General features: G+C 41.0%; 1 long non-coding RNA gene and 1 other non-coding gene across 2 annotated transcripts in view; one reads left to right on the forward strand and one right to left on the reverse strand.

Annotated features, from left to right (window-relative positions):
* The window catches only part of LOC136793949 (uncharacterized), a 31986-nt gene extending 18305 nt beyond the window's left edge, over positions 1 to 13681 (reverse strand). Inside the window, exon 1 of the long non-coding RNA XR_010840048.1 lies at positions 13596 to 13681. This is a non-coding gene — a long non-coding RNA (uncharacterized lncRNA). The remainder of the gene's footprint in view (positions 1 to 13595) is intronic.
* Positions 3273 to 3345, forward strand: TRNAQ-CUG (transfer RNA glutamine (anticodon CUG)). Its single transcript has one exon. It is a non-coding gene; the product is annotated as a tRNA-Gln (tRNA).
* Positions 13682 to 17800: the final 4119 nt, after the last annotated feature.

Genomic DNA, 17800 nt, shown 5'->3' on the forward strand with positions numbered 1-17800 from the left:
TTGTTTCCTTTGCTGGGCAAAAGCTTTTTAGTTTGATGTACTTCCACTTGTTTGATTTTGCTTTTGTTGCCTGTGCTTCTGGTGTCAGATCAAGACATATTTTAAAGACTAAGAGTAAGCAACCCTTGGCTTTTCCAGAGCTCTATCAGAGAACCCTTCTCAATGAATAGCAAAGATAAGAAACATTCCAAACCATAGAGTAAATAATGCTCGGAGTATTTGCCTTTGGTTCAGGAACAGTTTTCATTTGGTTATGGCTCCCTGCCCCTCACACCTCATGATGATTTACATAGAATTATCTTCTCTGAAAGGAAGCAAGCAGTGCCCATACCTCTAATTCAGAAATAGTCTTCATATCCAGCCACTTTCTTACTTGTGTTTTTGTGAAACAAGTTTGTTATAAATTTGGTAACAGAGTTAGCCTCAGTTCACATAAATAACAGGTGTCCATTGCCATCGTAATTTTAAAGACAATCTAAGCAGATGTTTCTAAACATTTTGGGTATCATACCTCCTCAGTAAAAAGTTTTCAGTCATGATATCCAAAGATATCAATATGTGTTGATTTGTTAATTATAGATATGGAAGTCTTCTGTTATATCTTGAGCATTATAAAAGATACACAGAGGGCTTCCCTGGTGGCGCAGTGGTTGAGAATCCGCCTGCCGATGCAGGGGACACGGGTTCGTGTCCCGGTCCGGGAAGATCCCACATGCCGCGGAGCGGCTGGGCCCGTGAGCCTGCGCGTCCGGAGCCTGTGCACCGCAACGGGAGAGGCCACAACAGTGAAGCCCGCATACCACTAAAAAAAAAAAAAAAAAGATACACAGAAATGTAAATTAGAAAAAATGAATCAGATAAGAGTACATATCAGTAGAAGTTCTAATAGTTACTCCTCGTGTTTGAGTTCATCATTTCATGCAGCCTTTTGGGGGTGTGCACCCCACTTTTGAGACCCCCCCTCACCGAGCTAAGTGAGACTGGAGGGCGGCAGTGAAGTGCTCAAGTAGAGAATGGAGTGGTCTTTCCCCTCTTTGTGACCCCAGCTAGGTGAGGACGTTTCTTATCACCCGAGTAAAACCAAGATGGATGACAGTAACTTTTAAATATTCATTAGCATGATTCATCTTAGTGTTTATTGCTTCATAATCACAAAGGATGAATTACTTTCTTCTGGGTAAAGCACAGCTACAAGATGTTTGCCATAATCACAGAGAGGGGAGGTGATGGGCTCTATCTTAGGGCACAAAGACTGAGATCATGGACCTCTGATCACACATAAATCTGCTAGACTGGGAGAAGATGGGCATGAAGGTTTATGGCTTACCTCCCATGTGCCAGGCACACTTCTAGAGGCTGAAGTATGTTAAAAGACATCATGGCTCCAAAGCCTTTACCTAATGTTTGGGCCATAACAAATGTTATTATTATGTTTCTTGTGTAATCATCAAAATTATCCAGATAGTTAGGAATCAATATCCTCATGGTTTTCACCTTACATTTTAAGCTACTTAAGGATCAGAGAGGTTTTACAGCTTGGTCTTGGTCACACTTAGTAAAAGGTGAGAGAAGTCTTTCTGATTCCATAGCTAAATTTTCAGGGTTTTTTCCTTTTCTTCTTTCTTTGTTTTTTTTTTTTTTTTTTTTTTTTTACTTTTATCACTATAATTTTGCTCATGTCAGAATGCTCATGAAGAATCCCAGAGCCCTGGGCCACCCCTATTGGTTTTGTCACATCGTATGGACAGTTATGGTAGATACTGTTTATTTGTCCCTATCCATTGTATCATACACCTGTAACTTATATAATATTATACACATGCACACAAAAGTTTATGGTAAAGGTGGCTGTATTGGGTAGGGTTCTCCAGAGAAACAAATAGAATATATAAGGAGTTGGCTCAACTGACTGTGGAGGCTTGGTGAGTCCAAAATCTGATGAGGAAGGCTGGCAGGCTGGACACTCAGTAAAGTTGCAGTTTGAGGCCAAAAGTGGTCGGACTGGAGAACCTGAAAGAGTCAATGTTGCAGATGAAGCTCGAAGGCCATCTGCTGAAGAATTCCTTCTTGCTCTGGGGAAGTGAGTCTTTTATCCTATTCAGGCCTTCAACTGATTGGACGAGGCCCACCTCCATGGGGGAGGACAATCTGCTTTACTCGAACCTTGCCAATTTAAATATTAATCTCATCCAAATCACCCTCACAGATACATCCAGAGTAATGTTTGACCACATATCTGGGCACCATCGTGGCCCAGCCGAGTTGACACCTAACGTTAGCAATCACAGTGGAGTGATGGCTGCTTTCTTTAATTTCAAGAGCTGAAAATTAAACAACAACAAAAAAGCATTGGGCTGAGGGGCACCAAAGTGTAGCCTATATTTATCATTAAGAGTTCCTCTTTTGGAGAAACTTCTGAATTAAAGGGGATGATTTTTCTTAACTCCACTGCAGTATTTCTGATTTGTATTTGATAATGTAAAAAACACATACTAGTGTGGTATACCCACGGCAAACAGAGGTGAAGATTCACAGAATTGGAGAAGACCCTAGAAATCAGGGACTCCATGAACATCATGTTCCAACTCCCCGAAAATTGTTCAAACATTTACCTGCAGAGCTGGGACTGTCACTGGTCCTGTGACCTGTCCAAGAGCATTTGTGGTTCATGGAACCAACTCAGCATCTACCAGAGGAACTTCACTCCTATGGATAGTATATTGGATACTATATAAGATTCCATTTTGAAAAAGATTATTTGCTAAAACAAACACTCTCTTACTTCATTTGTAGTGGATATTTTTGTTGCTACTGATGTATTTCAACATGTTCAAGATACATTTGAGAACTGATGTTAGGAAAATAACTTCAATCTATGATTTGCAAGTTTGAATTTCAATAATTTGGCCCAATTGGAATTTATAAGCACAGAGAAAAGGTTAACTCGCCCATTTAGTAGTTTGGAAAGCATTTGGTTTTATGTTTATTTTATCCTTAAAAAATTATGATGCTGAATTTAATAAAATAACAAAAACTGCTTTTTTTATTTAAAAAGTAACTAATATGCATGAAGGAGTATTGGAAAATACAGAACAGCAGGCAGAAAAAATAAAGTCAAATATACCAGCTACCGTTTTCTCTGGGAAGAATATTATATGTGACTTTTTTCGCTTATCATATATCCAAGGCCTTTTCTGTGTTATGGAAGAACCTTGAAAAATATAATATTGAATGAGTATGCAACCTTCCATTAAGTGGTTATACCCTGGAATTCCCTGGCTGTCCAGTGGTTAGGACTCTGCACGCTGAATGCAGAGGGCCCAGGTTCAATCCCTGGTCAGGGAACTAAGATCCCACAAGCCATGAGGGACAGCCAAAAAAAAAAAAAAAAAAAAAAGTGATTATACCAGTGCTTACCTAACAATTACTTTTTTATTGCTGTTTCCATTTTTTTTTTTTACCATAAAAAATAAAGCAGGGATAATATTGCTACAGGCTCATTCTCACCCCATCCCCTGAATTCATAGATTGAAGTCCTAACCACAATTGTGTCTGTATTTGGAGTAAGGAAGTAATTTAGGTGAAATGGGGGTCATAAGAGTAGAGCCCTGATCTGATAGGATTAGGATTACCCCTCCTCAAGATGGGTAGCAGAGAGCTTTCTCTCTTCCCTCTGTCTCTGTCTCTCTGTCATGTGAGCACACAGTGGGAAAGTGGCCATCTGAAAGCCAAGAAGAGAGCTCTCCCCAGACACAGAATCTGCCAGGCCCTCGATCTGGGACTGCCAGCCTCCAGAACTGTGAGGAATTAGTTGGCTGTCTAAGACCCCAGTCTGGGGTCTTCTGTTACAGCAACGGAGGTGACTGATTCAGTATCTCTTTCATAAAGCTCCCTTTGCATGCCCCACCTGTGTCTGCTCACGTATATGCTTCAATAGCCCATCAGATTTAAAGCACAAGTTCAATGATAAAATATCTAAGAATTCAAGATGGCAACAGCAGAACCTGAAACCAACCTGGATCCTCCTGAGCGTGGACCCTCTGAGATTTCACAGGCCGTGTGCCCACAGGACCAGCCCTGACTTACTGGGGTGTTCTTGGTGTGAACACGTGGGCCTCGCTCACCAGTATTCATCCCATGGCTATAGATACTCAACAGAGTCTCCTGTTGGTTTGATGTTTTGTGATATGTAACCGACTCTCAGATCTATGTTAAAGTGGTTCCATGGGTCCTCTGATTAAGAACATTTTTTTAGTGGTTATTTTATAATCCTCTGTTTACTGAAAAACAACCAGAGAATCACAGAAATATAAAGCTGGAAGGAATTTCCTGTCTGGTAGTGTTCAGGGTTGTTTTTGTTTTTTAATTTTTTGTAGGCAGTGGAGCCAGTCCTTCAAGGAAAACTTTTGAAGAAGGAGGTTTGTTAGGTGGGGGCCTAGTGCTGCTCTGATTGGGGAGAGGTTGTCAGCCCGACACCCTCCCTGAAACAGAATTTGAAAACCAATGATCTCATCCTACCTCCTCATTTAAAATATTTGTTTATGGGTTGCCCTCTAGGGATCTTCAAAAATGACAGAATACCAATTTTTTTTTTTTTAAAAGCATTATTTTAGAGTTTTTTAAAAATGCCAGGGTACATAGGAGTGTTTGAACATGAAGTTAACAAATTCTCATAAGAATTGAGGAACAACCGTTTAGCAGTAAACGTGGGCTCCAAAGGGGCAGCTGTGTCCATCTCTGTCTGACCTTTAATGGTGGTGGAAAACACAGGAGATAATGAAATCTCAGGACACCTTGTGATTCTTGGGTTTTGCTGGGTGAAAATAGCCCTGTACCTTTCACCTGCTTTTTATGACCGAGCCCCAACTTCCTTCCCTTTCTTGAAGTTGCTTCACTTGTTTTACAGCCTTTGAGCTACCACCATTACTTGCCTTTTCAATGAATCAGGCCAGCTTCTCATCTTCATAACTGGGCAAGCTCATGGAATCGCTCCCAGGGAGTTGGCAGCACACTGCCTTTTGTTGTTTTAAGGCATTATATTATTTTACTATATTCTGTTGCTTCTATAACTTTATGCATTCATTCATTCCACAATGTGTGAATATTTCCTGGTCACACAGCTGTTTAGTTGATGCTGGGAATTGCAAAGATGGGTAAGACATAAGCGTTTCCTTCTAGTGGGACATGATATAGCCAGGGAATCAGAGTTGCAAATCAACAAAGAATAATGTGTTTTCCAATTATGGTTTCAAACGGTTATACGCTTAGAAAAAAGTAATTTTCTTTTCATAGCCCAATTAAAACTTGTATTTGGTAAATATTCTGTGCAGGGCTTTAATTTTAGAATCTCAAAATGTAATAAATTAAACATATGCTTTCTGTGATATTCTTTCCATTTTAATATTTTTAGGAAAAGTAACTTGTCCTATAAAGTGCTATCAAAGTAAAGTTGAATCAGAAACCGCTTTTAGTGAATTTTCTTATGAAGTGTAAATAGGTTACAAAAAATAAAATTAAAAAAATAAATAGGCTAAGATTTTGTCAGTTAATAAGAGAGAAACTAACAGATGATAGATGTCAAATCAAGCTTTTGAAAACTTAGCTTAAAAGTCCTAGCAGGACACAAAAATAGATATAACTACGCTTCTTTTTCAAAAAAATATAATTCCTCCTCCCTCCACCTCCTCATTCTCTATTCTTTTTCTTAGAATTCTTATGTTAAGTTTACATGGTTCCCTTTTCAGTATCATTATTTACAACACTGTCAGTGTTTCCATAGTTATGCAGAAAGCCCGTTTCTATAGCAACACTCTTGGTTTCCTAAACAAATAGTATCACAGTGTTAATCTTGTTTCAATGTTATTGTACTATGTTATTAGATACAAAAATTCAAAAAATAATTTAAGCAGAGTTTGAAGCTAGGTGGGTTGGTTTTATTGTTTGGTGCTTTCGATATTAAATTTCAATTTCATATTAAAATATGTATCCATTTGAAAAATAGTGGGAATTTTGTATAGTAAACATGATACCAATTTTATTCACTAGTTATAAAACACTATAATTTAATAAGAGAGTGTTTCAATGCATGAACAACATACAGGGAGAGGTTTACCATCTTCAGATTAAAACGCCTGTTTTTCAGCTGGCCTGGATAATTTAGCTTCTCCAAGTCTCTAAAGTCATTTATAAGCTACCCACAGCAATATTTCCCTTTGCCATTTTTGCATTTTAAGTAATTTCTACCTGTTTTGCCTTTTATTTTACAGCCCCACGGGAACAACTATGCAACAGACTTCAAGGGAAATTTATGGCTTCCATTTTCTTGGATTGAAACAAAAGAGAAAAATTAGCAGGTTTTTGTGTCTTTGTCTTAACATTTGCTCATCATTACCCTTAATTTCTTCTCTAAGGAGCAAATCTTTTGGCCTCTTTCAGAAATGGGACTTGGCCTACCCCTAGCTCCAGCGACCTCTGGGGTATCCAGTTTGCTTTAATTGGATAGTTTACACTCGCCTCCTCCAGGAGGGCCTCAGGGCACATGGGGGAGAAGATGGCCAACATGCAGGGTAAAGGAAATGGGACTATTACTTCTATTTAACCGAAGCGACAGGAGCTGTATTAACAGTCCCATAGCATTACCATGTCCTGTCAGATGTTTGTAAAAGGCCGGCTGGGCTGTTCGCATCTGGATCTTTGTCTCTGTGTGCTGCCTCACTTAACGTGGCTTTTCAGAAGCCTGCTTTTTCACTCTCCCTTTGAATATGTCTTCCTTGAAGAATACATTTAAATGAGTTTCCCATCTCAATTTTAGCAGGAAGGGCATTGAGACAGGGGTATAATATACTAATTTGCAAAGGTGAATTGGTTCGCTCTCTTGTGGGGAAAGGAGTCAATAATGACAGAAGCTGATGTCAAACTTTGGACCCATCATGCCCCGGCTGTGGAGCTGGGGCCAGCGAGACACCAAGCCAGCCCATCCCAGCTCCGGTGTCTGAGCTGCGGGATTTGGAGCCTGGGATTTCAACCCCTCTGAGTCTCAGTTTCCTCATCTATAAAATTAGGAAAACAGCACCCACTGTGCAGCAAGCATTGTTGGGAGATGAGAGATACAAATAAGCAGCAGGGGGCTTCCCTGGTGGCGCAGTGGTCGAGAGTCCGCCTGCCAATGCAGGGGACACGGGTTCGTGCCCCGGTCCGGGAAGATCCCACATGCCGCGGAGCGGCTGGGCCCGTGAGCCATGGCCGCTGAGCCTGCGCGTCCGGAGCCTGTGCTCCGCAATGGGAGAGGCCACAGTGGTGAGAGGCTCACGTACCAAAAAAAAAAAAAAAAATAAGCAGCAGGGTAACACTTGCTAAGAGGTAGTCGTTGTGATTTACTGATTGTTCCTTCTATTCTTTGATAATTTGAAGTTTGGGGTCAGAAAGAGCCTGATTCCTCTGTAGTGCTTCAAGGAGGTGTGTCCATGGAGACTGCGCTGGCCGAGCTTCTTCAGCTTTCCTGCCATCGATGGCCTGTCTCCCGCCCCTTTGCAGCAGGCAGCTTTAATCAGTTCAGGGGAGGCAAGCATTCAAACTTCCCAAAGCTGCCTCTTCATGTGGGTTTTTTCAATGGGCAGCAGCCTCATGATGTGGAAAGCCCCTGAGAAGAGGTCCTTTCCTCACCTCCATCCCTGCAGTGAAGCTTCACCAGTGTTTCTCAACCTGTCGTTTGCAGAGCAGTCATCCCAGGACCTTGCTGAAATGCAGATTTGGGTTCAGCAGGTCTAGGTGGGGACCACGTTTCTACGTGGCTGACAAGTTCTCGGGCAATACCAAAGGCGCTGGTCCAGGGACCTCATCTTGAATGCAAAGGATCTAAACTCCCCAAATCAGAGATTTTTCTCAAATTTATTAAGACTCCAATTAAGAGCCAGTTCCTGTAACATTGTGTCTCATAACTCTTTGGCCTGGGTGTATTTGGGGTTCTTGTTCTAGTACAAGATCCAGACCATCCAGTCTCATTGAACTTGACTTCCTTGTGAGCTGGAGAGATTGGGTTGGCTGAAATCTCTTGGGTCCTTTTCAAAGATCAAAGGTGGTGCTCTTTCTTCTTTTGGGCACCGGACAAATCAGGAAAGATGCAGAACTGCCTCTGTTCAAATCAGCTGATTTGACTCTCCTCTGGGTCTAAGGATTAGAATGGTTCAGTTGTATTAGGAAAAATGTGTAACAGGATTTGAACTGGTCATCAGAAATAGTTTAATATCCCAATCAGAAATTCAGAGATTCATCTACGAACAAGTTTAGAAGCTGGCTGTATCACATAATCATCAAAAAATACAATATGCTTAGTGTTTCAGAATTCCCTATGAAAATGTGTTCTCATTTCCTTTTGTTATGGAGACAGTATAACAAATCCAGTTAGATTTTCTCAGACAAAACTGTGTTTGGTTTTCTGTTCTCTTGTTCTTCTGAACCTTGTTGGCGTTTTAATTGTTATATCTTAATAGCAATGTTTCTTTCATGGAAACCTTTGAATGGCAACTTGCTCTTTTCTGAGCTATTTCAAAAAGAAATTGTATTTGAATGGTCTAAAAAAAAAAATTCCAGGGCATTCTAGGGGATTTTGTCACTTGGGTTTTCTTTACTTATGATCTCATTGTCGAGGATTGTTTAAGCTTCTAAGAATCAAAGGGATAGTGGTTTCTAAAAAGTATATGCAAACACAGAATTATTTTCATTTTTATTCATATGCTAAATATATTCACTCAACTGGCATGGACCTCATAATGAATCATGATGAGTCTGTTTGCCCTCCTCAAAAATAACAATAAAATTGTAACAAAATCAAATCCCTTTGGAAAAGGAGGCAGCCAGTTTTCCAACAGTGCTTGCTTGCCCTGGAAAATTCCCCAACTGTCAATGATAAATTCGCATAAGTATATAAAAAATGTGGATGAAAATAGTATCATCCTTACACGGTAAGTAGCACATGAGCTCATGAAAATTAAGCTCTTAGAACAATACCTGGCACACGCCAAGGGTTCAATAAATATTATGTATTGATATTATTCCTGACTCTCATCTCATTTTTTGTAACAAGTAAGACTGCAGTATCATAACCTCTCCCTAGCTTTCTATTCATGAATTAAATTATATGTGTATATATGTATATATTCGAGGGGACCCTTTTATAAATGATGGTTTCAAATGTTTGTAGAAAAATCTGACACAGTCCAGAAAGAAATAATGCAAATATTCTCTGACTGTCTATAGTGACTAAAATTTGAATGTTCAGTTCAAACAGATGACCATTCTCAGGGTTCTCTGTTCATAGAATGTTCTCTGTTCATAGAATATAGAATATAGAGGATTCTGATTTAGAAAGAAATTATTTTCCAAATAAAAGAGCCGAGTATCTCAATGGGGGAAAAGCCCCAAACCTATGAAACACACATGAACATATATATTTCCATGAGAAATGCATGTATGTTTTTCTTCTGGTTGTATTGATTAAAAATTCATCTTGTCCTGTTGCATCACTGGTTGCACTGTAAAGCACTAACACTGAAGTGGTGCTTGCACAGAACAAAGAAAAAGGGAAACTTAGCAAATAGTTGGTTTAATGAAGTCAATCTACCATTCCAAATCACCAAGGCCAAACATTCAGTCGGATGGATAGTTTTCACTTGCCGAGACCATGAAGCCATTCTTTTATGTTTGTTTTGTGCCAACATGAAGGGGGATGCACAAGGAAATTCGACATGATTTTGAGGGGCTTTTCTGCAGTTTATTTATGCAAGGTGAAACTCATAGGATTTTCCCTATATAAAACCACATCACAATGGATATCAGATTTGCCGAAGATGCCCAAAAGCAGCTGCAGAAGAAGCTGGGGTGACTCACTGGATAGAACAGCAGCCAGATGCAGCATCCCCGGAAAATGATTTAGCCCATGGACTTCAGTCAGACACCCTGGGCTCAAACTCTGGCTCAACCCTTCCTGAACTGCTTGACTTTGAGAAGCTCCCTCACCTCTCTGTGCCTCAGATTACGGGCTCCCCCTTGCTAATAGGGCTCTCAGTACCCGATCACAAAGGCCATTGTAAGAAGGAGCACAATTACATACACAGAGTGATTAGAGGGGAGCCTTAGGCATAGTGACCAAGAAATGTTAGTGGCGATTAGAAAATGAATAATGTTTCCTGTAACTGCCATGGAGATCATTAGTCATACAGTATATTTTTATGAGTTGCTTCCCACTTGACTAAAGCTGATTACAATCTTATTATGCTTTGAATTCTGTAATCTTGGCAAATGTGTAGCCACTCTGAAGCTTCTAAATCAGGTTAAGGTCTCAGATTCTAGAGAGAACTTAGTAATCGGTCAGGTACCAGCAGAAAGGGCTGTGAAGATCAGGAATTTTAGATAAAATCCAGATGGCTTGGATATTAAATAATTCTTAAATTCTGGGTTTAACTATGTCCACATAATTCCGGTAGTAACCACGTAACCAATTGTTTTTGTCAGCTCTGGCCGCCATAACGAAATACCACAGAGTAGGTGGCTTGAACAACAGATTTATTTTCTCACAGTTCCGGAGGCTGCAAGTCCAAGATTAAGGTGCCGGCAGATTCAGTATCTGGTGAGGACCCACTTCCTGGCTTGTGGATGGCTGTCCTCTTGCTGTGTCCTCAAGAGGCCTTTGATTTTATGATTGTCTTGCAAAGAAATCGCTGATATTTCTTTTTTTTTTTTTTTTTTGCGGTACGAGGGCCTCTCACTGTTGTGGCCTCTCTTGTTGCGGAGCACAGGCTCCGGACGCGCAGGCTCAGTGGCCATGGCTCACGGGCCCAGCCGCTCCGCGGCATGTGGGATCTTCCCGGACCGGGGCACGAACCCATGTCCCCTGCATCGGCAGGCGGACTCTCAACCACTGCGCCACCAGGGAAGCCCGCTGATATTTCTTAATAAAAATCGCTGAAATTTTGAAATGTGGTTCTAATACGCATGCAAATCAGATAAAGATCAGAGGGTATTCTAATGTGGGGAAATTCCAGATATAGGCACACCTCGGAGATATTTTGGATTCAGTTCCAGACCACTGAAATAAAATGAATATCACAATGAAGCAAGCCACACGTCTTTTGGTTTCCCAGTGCATATAAAAATTGGGTTTATACTATACTATAGTCGATTAAGTGTGCAGTAATATTGTCTTAAAAAAGTGTACATACCTTAAAAATACTCTATTGCTAAAAATGCCAAAACAATTACAATAGTAACATCAAAGATGAATGATCACAGATCACCATAGCAAGTGCAATAATAATGAAAAAGATTGCAGTATTTCGAGAATTACCAAAATGTGACACAGAAACACAGAGTAAGCAACTACTGTTGGAAAAGTGGTACCAATAGACTTGCTCCATGCAGGGTTGCCACACACCTTTGATTTGTTAACAAAAAAAAAAAAAAAAAAAAAAAAAAAAGTGTATCTGCAAAGCACAATAAAGTGAATTGCAATAAAGCAAGGTGTGCCTATAGCCTGGAGAGTAAATATATCTTAAACTCTGGGAGGGTTTTGGGATGTTGCTCATGACCATTGATAAGGTGGTTTCCAAGGCCACTTGGAGTAGAAACTGTGGGATTGAATCATGCTGGTGATGGGAGTGATTGAGCATTTATGACAATGACAAAAGCACACTGCTCAGCCTCAGGGAGGAGACGGGTAAGGTAGTAGTAAGAGTACACAGCAGGTACTGTGAAGTCCTCAGCCTCCGAGATAACACTGGTTCTAACTTAAAGGAAAGAAGGCGGGAGAAGACAATGAATTATGCTTAAAGACATGTAAATACAGATTGACAAAGTTACAGTACTGAGTTAGCAAGTAAAAAAAAAAAAGAAAATCACAAGGAAACACCAATCCCCTGTGGTTAGAGTCTTGACCACTCAACATGTCACATGTGTATTAGGTTTTCACGGGAAGTACCTTGAATCCCCTTGACTCAGAAACATGATACCAATGTACGTGGAATCTAGAAAAATGGTACAGATGAACTGGTGTGCAAGGCAGAAATAGAGAAAAACATATGGACACCAAGTGGGGGGAAAGGGGGGCAGTGCTGGTGGTGGTGGTGCTGTGATGAATTGGAAGATTGGGATTGACACATATACAATAATATGTATAAAATAGATAACTAATAAGAACCTGCTGTATGAAAAATTAAATTAAATTAAATTTAAAAAATGATGATAATTTCATATGGATGACCCAAAAGGTCTTAAAAAGAAGGATTTCTTACTATCTAGTTCTCTTTCAAGTTCACACGGCCCAAGTTATCTTTTATTTTTTTTGAATTTTATTTTATTTATTTTTTATCCAGCAGGTTCTTTTTTTTTTTTTAATTTTTTTTTAAACATCTTTATTGGAGTATAACTGTTTTACAATAGTGTGTTAGTTTCTCCTTTACAACAAAGTGAATCAGTTATACATATACATATGTTCCCATATCTCTTCCCTCTTGCATCACCCTCTCTCCCACCCTCCCTATCCCACCCCTCTAGGTGGTCACAAAGCACAGAGCTGATCTTCCTGTGCTATGTGGCTGCTTCCCACTAGCTATCTATTTTACATTTGGTAATGATTTCTGATGTCCTTTCTTTCAAACCCCTACTTTCAGATCAGCAGCCGGGAGCAGTGATAAATAGGTCAGTTATTACTGACGTCATAGGGAACTCCAAGCCACAAATGAACTGTGCAGAGCTTGAAACCCAAGATAGAGACAGTGTGATTAAAACTGTAAGTACGGTGAGCTCCTGTTAAGGACAAATTCCAGCAACAGATGAGGAATAAGGAGAGATGATGAAAGTTCCTCCTTGAGCCACAGAACTAGGGAATAAAAGGACTTGTATTTTACAAGTTAATGAATAATGATCCTTACGGGGGTGGGAGGACTGACCCCACTCTATGCTTAGCAGTAAATTCCATGAAGCCTTACCTCATCCTGAGGGCTTTCTCATTCTGTCCTGGTTGAGCCAGACAGAATGTGAAACACCTTTTTTTTTTCCACTTTAAATCCATTTTTTAAAAATTTAATTTAATTAAAAAATTTTTATTTTATATTGGAGTATGGTTGATTTATTGAAACACCTTCTGTTACAGGCTGAGTAACCATTCTTACCAGACGATTAGCACATGCTCAAAGGGGTTTGCTGAGTTTCCCACTTTATTTTACCCATTGTCTCAAATTTCTAGACATTTCCTAAGACTCCTGTGAATTCAAGGCAGGTGGGGAAAGTAGTAAATTAGAACAAATCCATCCTTCCCCGAAGGAGAATTCCCTGGCAAAATTGAGCCTCACACATCACTGTCTGGGGTCAATTATTATCAAGGCAGTTCCGGGGTTGGGTTGGATGACCCTCCAAGCCTAAGGTTGCCCCAGACACAAACGTGTCTCTCCAGGCTTCCCTGCCCTCCTCCAATCTACTCTTGATGCTACTAATTCATTTATGCATCAAATATGCTTCATGAACGGTCACTAAGGAGATGAAAATCATCGTCCTTGACTTCAGGACCAATCCTCAAGGAATTAACAAAATAAGCAGCTACTTACAGTCAGAGGTCCAGGCTGGGGGTGGGGGGTTGAGGGGTCGGATCCCTGTGGGCAAGGTCATGACCGGCCAGCTTTGCAGGCTCTGTGCTTTTATCCTCGTGCCTGGCACATTGACCTCTGTAAATACGTGTGACTTAAATAAGTAATGAATTGGAGCACCAAGATAGGGAGCTATTTTCCGGGCACTTATCTCCTGGCATGGTTACACCGATACGGGACCAAAGCTAATGAGATCTGCTTGGTGGGTGCTATAGGATGTTGACAAACCAAGCAGCGCAGTGGTCAGCGATGTTATGAATGGACAAAGGGATGGGGTATAGGAAAATGCGGGTGGAAAAAAATAGAGAGAGATGTAAATTTCCCCTCAAATTATATCTTTACGTTTATTTTTGCAATTGCAAAATAATTCAGAATCTGAAATACCGAGTTTCTTTTGAATAAATATCCAAATTTCCTTTTTACTGCTGCTTCCATAGCTGATCTCATTAAAGCTGTGTAAAAAGAAAATCACCACCTGACTAGTAATCTCAGTTGAATCAGTTATTTTGATCCAATCAAAACATACTTTTTCTCCTGATACAAAAAACACCCCAAGACGTTTGTAACTAATGCAAAGCTGGAAATAACAGCTCCTAATTAATTGTTGGCACCACCTCCCCTCCCTCCCAATGCACACATAGCACACACCCGGGTCCTATGTTCACTTTTAAACTAAAGCAGGTGGATATATTCATCTTCTATGATTTCTTCAGTTCTAGATTGCCCAGTTGTTTGGAAGCTACTAGCTTGAGGAATTAAGATTCTCATCAAATAGACAGACTAATGAAGATTGCTTTCCAAGATCAAAGCACATCTTTGTTTCCAGGAGGTTGCTTTTTTTTTTTAATGATAGTATTTATTTTTGTACACATTGTCCTTTTGGTTTGTTATCTAAGATGTCATAAAAATAGTGCTGTCAAAACTTCGGCACTGAGTCGAACCCTTTTGGCCTCATGTTTTTCTGGAAGTCTGTTCTGAAGGGCCAGGTGCAATTTCCTGGGCTCAGTTGATCTGGCTAGGATGAGCTTCACCACCCACCCACCTGGTCCCTGGGCCATCCGCCAGGCCCACCTCTTCTGTTTTCAAGGGCTCTTTGGCCAGAGGGGATGTTTTGGTTTCATCTTCACATACATTGGTTTCTGGAATGTTTGGCAGGAGGGAAAAAAATAAAAAAGGTCAGTTTCACTTGAGGCCAGTGATCTCAGATGTCATTTCCCACAAATAACCTGGCCATGACTCAGCTTTCACTTTTCTTATGACTGCTGACTTTGATACCATCCACATCCCACATTAGGTAATAGTGAGTTTCAGTGAATCTTGACATCAGTAAGCTATCTACTCAACCTCCAACCTCTCCACTCTCTGCCTCTTGCCTTCTCCCTTCAGAGGGTACAAACTGGCCCAATGGCATCTGTGTTTCCCAGTCCCAGTTTTGATCTACATGGTGTTTTTAGGGGGGGAAATATGAACCAACATTAAAAAATGGGAAGATTTTATTTACACACCTAGATTCCCGTCTTCTGAAAATGATGGAAATCTAGCAAGATGAGAGCCACATTCTCTGATGCCAAAATTGGCCAGAGATGAGTATCCACTGCCTTTTTTAGGAGAACTGCTCTCCTCATTTTTCCACAGTCTCCAGCATTCCCTACAGTTGCTCTCTGCTGAGGCCACGTGCCTCCTGCCAATCAGTATGGTGCTTTCTTGCTCCCAGCCTGCATTTCTATGTGATTTCTTGGCCCGTGTAGGTATTTGGATTTTCAACCTCTACTCCACATAGTATTTTATGTATAACATCTTAGCTTTGGGAGTTTTGGTAGGTAATCCAATTGAATGGCTAATAGTGTATTATTAATAGCATTGATTTCCCTTAGTCCCTGTCACTGCCACATGGGATTCCTCTCCATCTACTCCCAAGAACAAGCTGGTATTGCTTCTCACCTAACAGAGGTTCCTGTTTACAGAAGTCGTTCTCTCAAAGTCAGGCAGGTGACACTTACATGGGACTTCCTGTTTTACAGTGCACTTTTCACGTGTATGACCTCACTTAAATCTCAGGACAACTCTGAAGGGGAGACTTCATCATCTCTACTTTACAGGTGGAAAATTCACGTGGGGTAAGAGCCTGCCCAGGACCACATGTTTGGTCAATGATGGACCCCAAGGCAGTCCAGGGTTCCAGCCTTCCAATCTCCCACCTTCACAGGAAGATACTGCTGCCTTGGTAAGTTCTGAGCTTTACAGTTTGAAATCTTTAATGATGTCAAAGGAGCACTAGAGTTTTCCAGCTGGATGTCTTTACAGCTGGAAAAGACTAAGACGGTGAATTTTAAAACAAGGCAAAGAGAGACCTCCCTGGTGGCACAGTGGTTAAGAATCCACCTGCTAATGCAGGGGACACCGGTTCGAGCCCTGGTCCAGGAAGATCCCACATGCCACGGAGCGACTAAGCCCGTGCGCCACAACTACTGAGCCTGCGTGCCACAACTACTGAAGGGTGTGCACTTAGAGCCCATGCTCTGCAACAAGAGAAGCCACCGCAATGAGAAGCCTGCGCACTGCAATGAAGAGTAGCCCCTGCTCCCCACAACTAGAGAAAGCCTGCATGCAGCAATGAAGACCCAACCCAGCCAAAAATAAATAAATAAATAAACAAACAAATAAATAAACAAGGCAAAGAGAAAAAGGACTATTGTGAGTGGTTTCTGGGTTTGGAAACTAATATGATTTTTCAAAGGACTGATTGAATTTTAATATAACCTCTATGACACTCATCCCACTGTCTCCAGTATGTGATCCTGTGTATTTTGACTGGCAAATCATTATTTGATGGTGTGAGATGTTTACCTTCCAGTTTTCAGGTTTGGAATGAGAGACAGAAGCTGCCGTCTGCATGTCTTTTTTTCTGGATTGCTCCACTTGGTTGCTAACAGGTGGTGAAAATAAACTGATTTCATTGTTATTGGCTCTCTTGAGCCAGCTTAAAGCAGAAGAACTAGTTGTTGGTGTGCGGAATTCCTGTTTGTGTTTATTCGAGACCTGTTTGGTCCTCCATATCCTTACCTCTGCATAAAGGCTGAAGGTTTCCAAGGGAAGGCAGCTCTGTTACTCTACTCTCAACAGCCCTGTGCTCCAAGGCTCCGACTCCGGTGAGGACACCAGCCTGCTGCCCCTTGCCAGCTTAGTTCCTCCCTCTGGCATCACCTCCCTCCAGCATCACCTGGTCTGCCATGCAGCCTGTTGGAGCAGGTGTGACGTGCTAAAATCATCCAGCAGCCTTGGACCTCCCATATTCCCAGGGCTCCGCAGCCTCCTCCTGGACCGTTTCCTACCCAGCCCTCTGCTCTGCTGTGTTTTTCCTCAATGGCTGGTGGCGAAGCCTTTCCTACTTCCTTTTGGCATTTCAGAGATGCCACTTGATATGTTAACTGACATTGTCATTTTTGCTACCACAGTGGACAAAAGGTGTGCTTTCGCCCAGTTCCTGCTCTCTCCAGGGATTATCACATCTCCGTGAAGACGACTGTCTGGAATACTCCATGAAGAAGGGCAGTCCTCTAAAGGCCTTTAAAAGGATTTCTCTAGAATAGAATATATACATATATGGATGAGTTTCAAATATTTTAAAAATTTATTTTGCAAAATTCATTGGCAATGAAGGAGAAGAAGTGATCTGTGTGGTCCCCCCTCCCAATTTGTGACCTGATTCGTTTCAGGACAATGGTTTTGAAGAGAATCATAGAAATGAGGTAGCTTCATCAATGCTTGCATACATCTTCCTGAAAACTGAATTCATACCAACTAATTATCCTTCAGAAGAGAACAGGTCATCCATTTGAATTTTCTTTTTGATTTCTATCTCAGTATTTCAAAGAGAAATAAGGTTTTGGTGAGAATCCTTTCTTGCCCGGCAAACACTGGGTTTCACTGGATCTCATCTCATAGTGCTCTCAGCAACTGAAAGTGTTTCCACCTCAGGAATCAACTCTTTACTTTGCTTGACCCTCTCCTTGAAATTGGCCAAGCAAGCGCCCAGCCTCCAGCCTCGGCCCACTGGCTTTCTATGGGGACTTCACTGTCTCTCAAAATTCAACTTGTGTAAGGAATTACCATAAAATGATTTGAAAACCTAGGGAAGAGTGAGCTGTAGGTCATTTGCACATATT

Source organism: Kogia breviceps, chromosome 3, assembly GCF_026419965.1.
Source record: "Kogia breviceps isolate mKogBre1 chromosome 3, mKogBre1 haplotype 1, whole genome shotgun sequence".
NCBI classification, from domain to species: Eukaryota; Metazoa; Chordata; class Mammalia; order Artiodactyla; family Physeteridae; genus Kogia; species Kogia breviceps.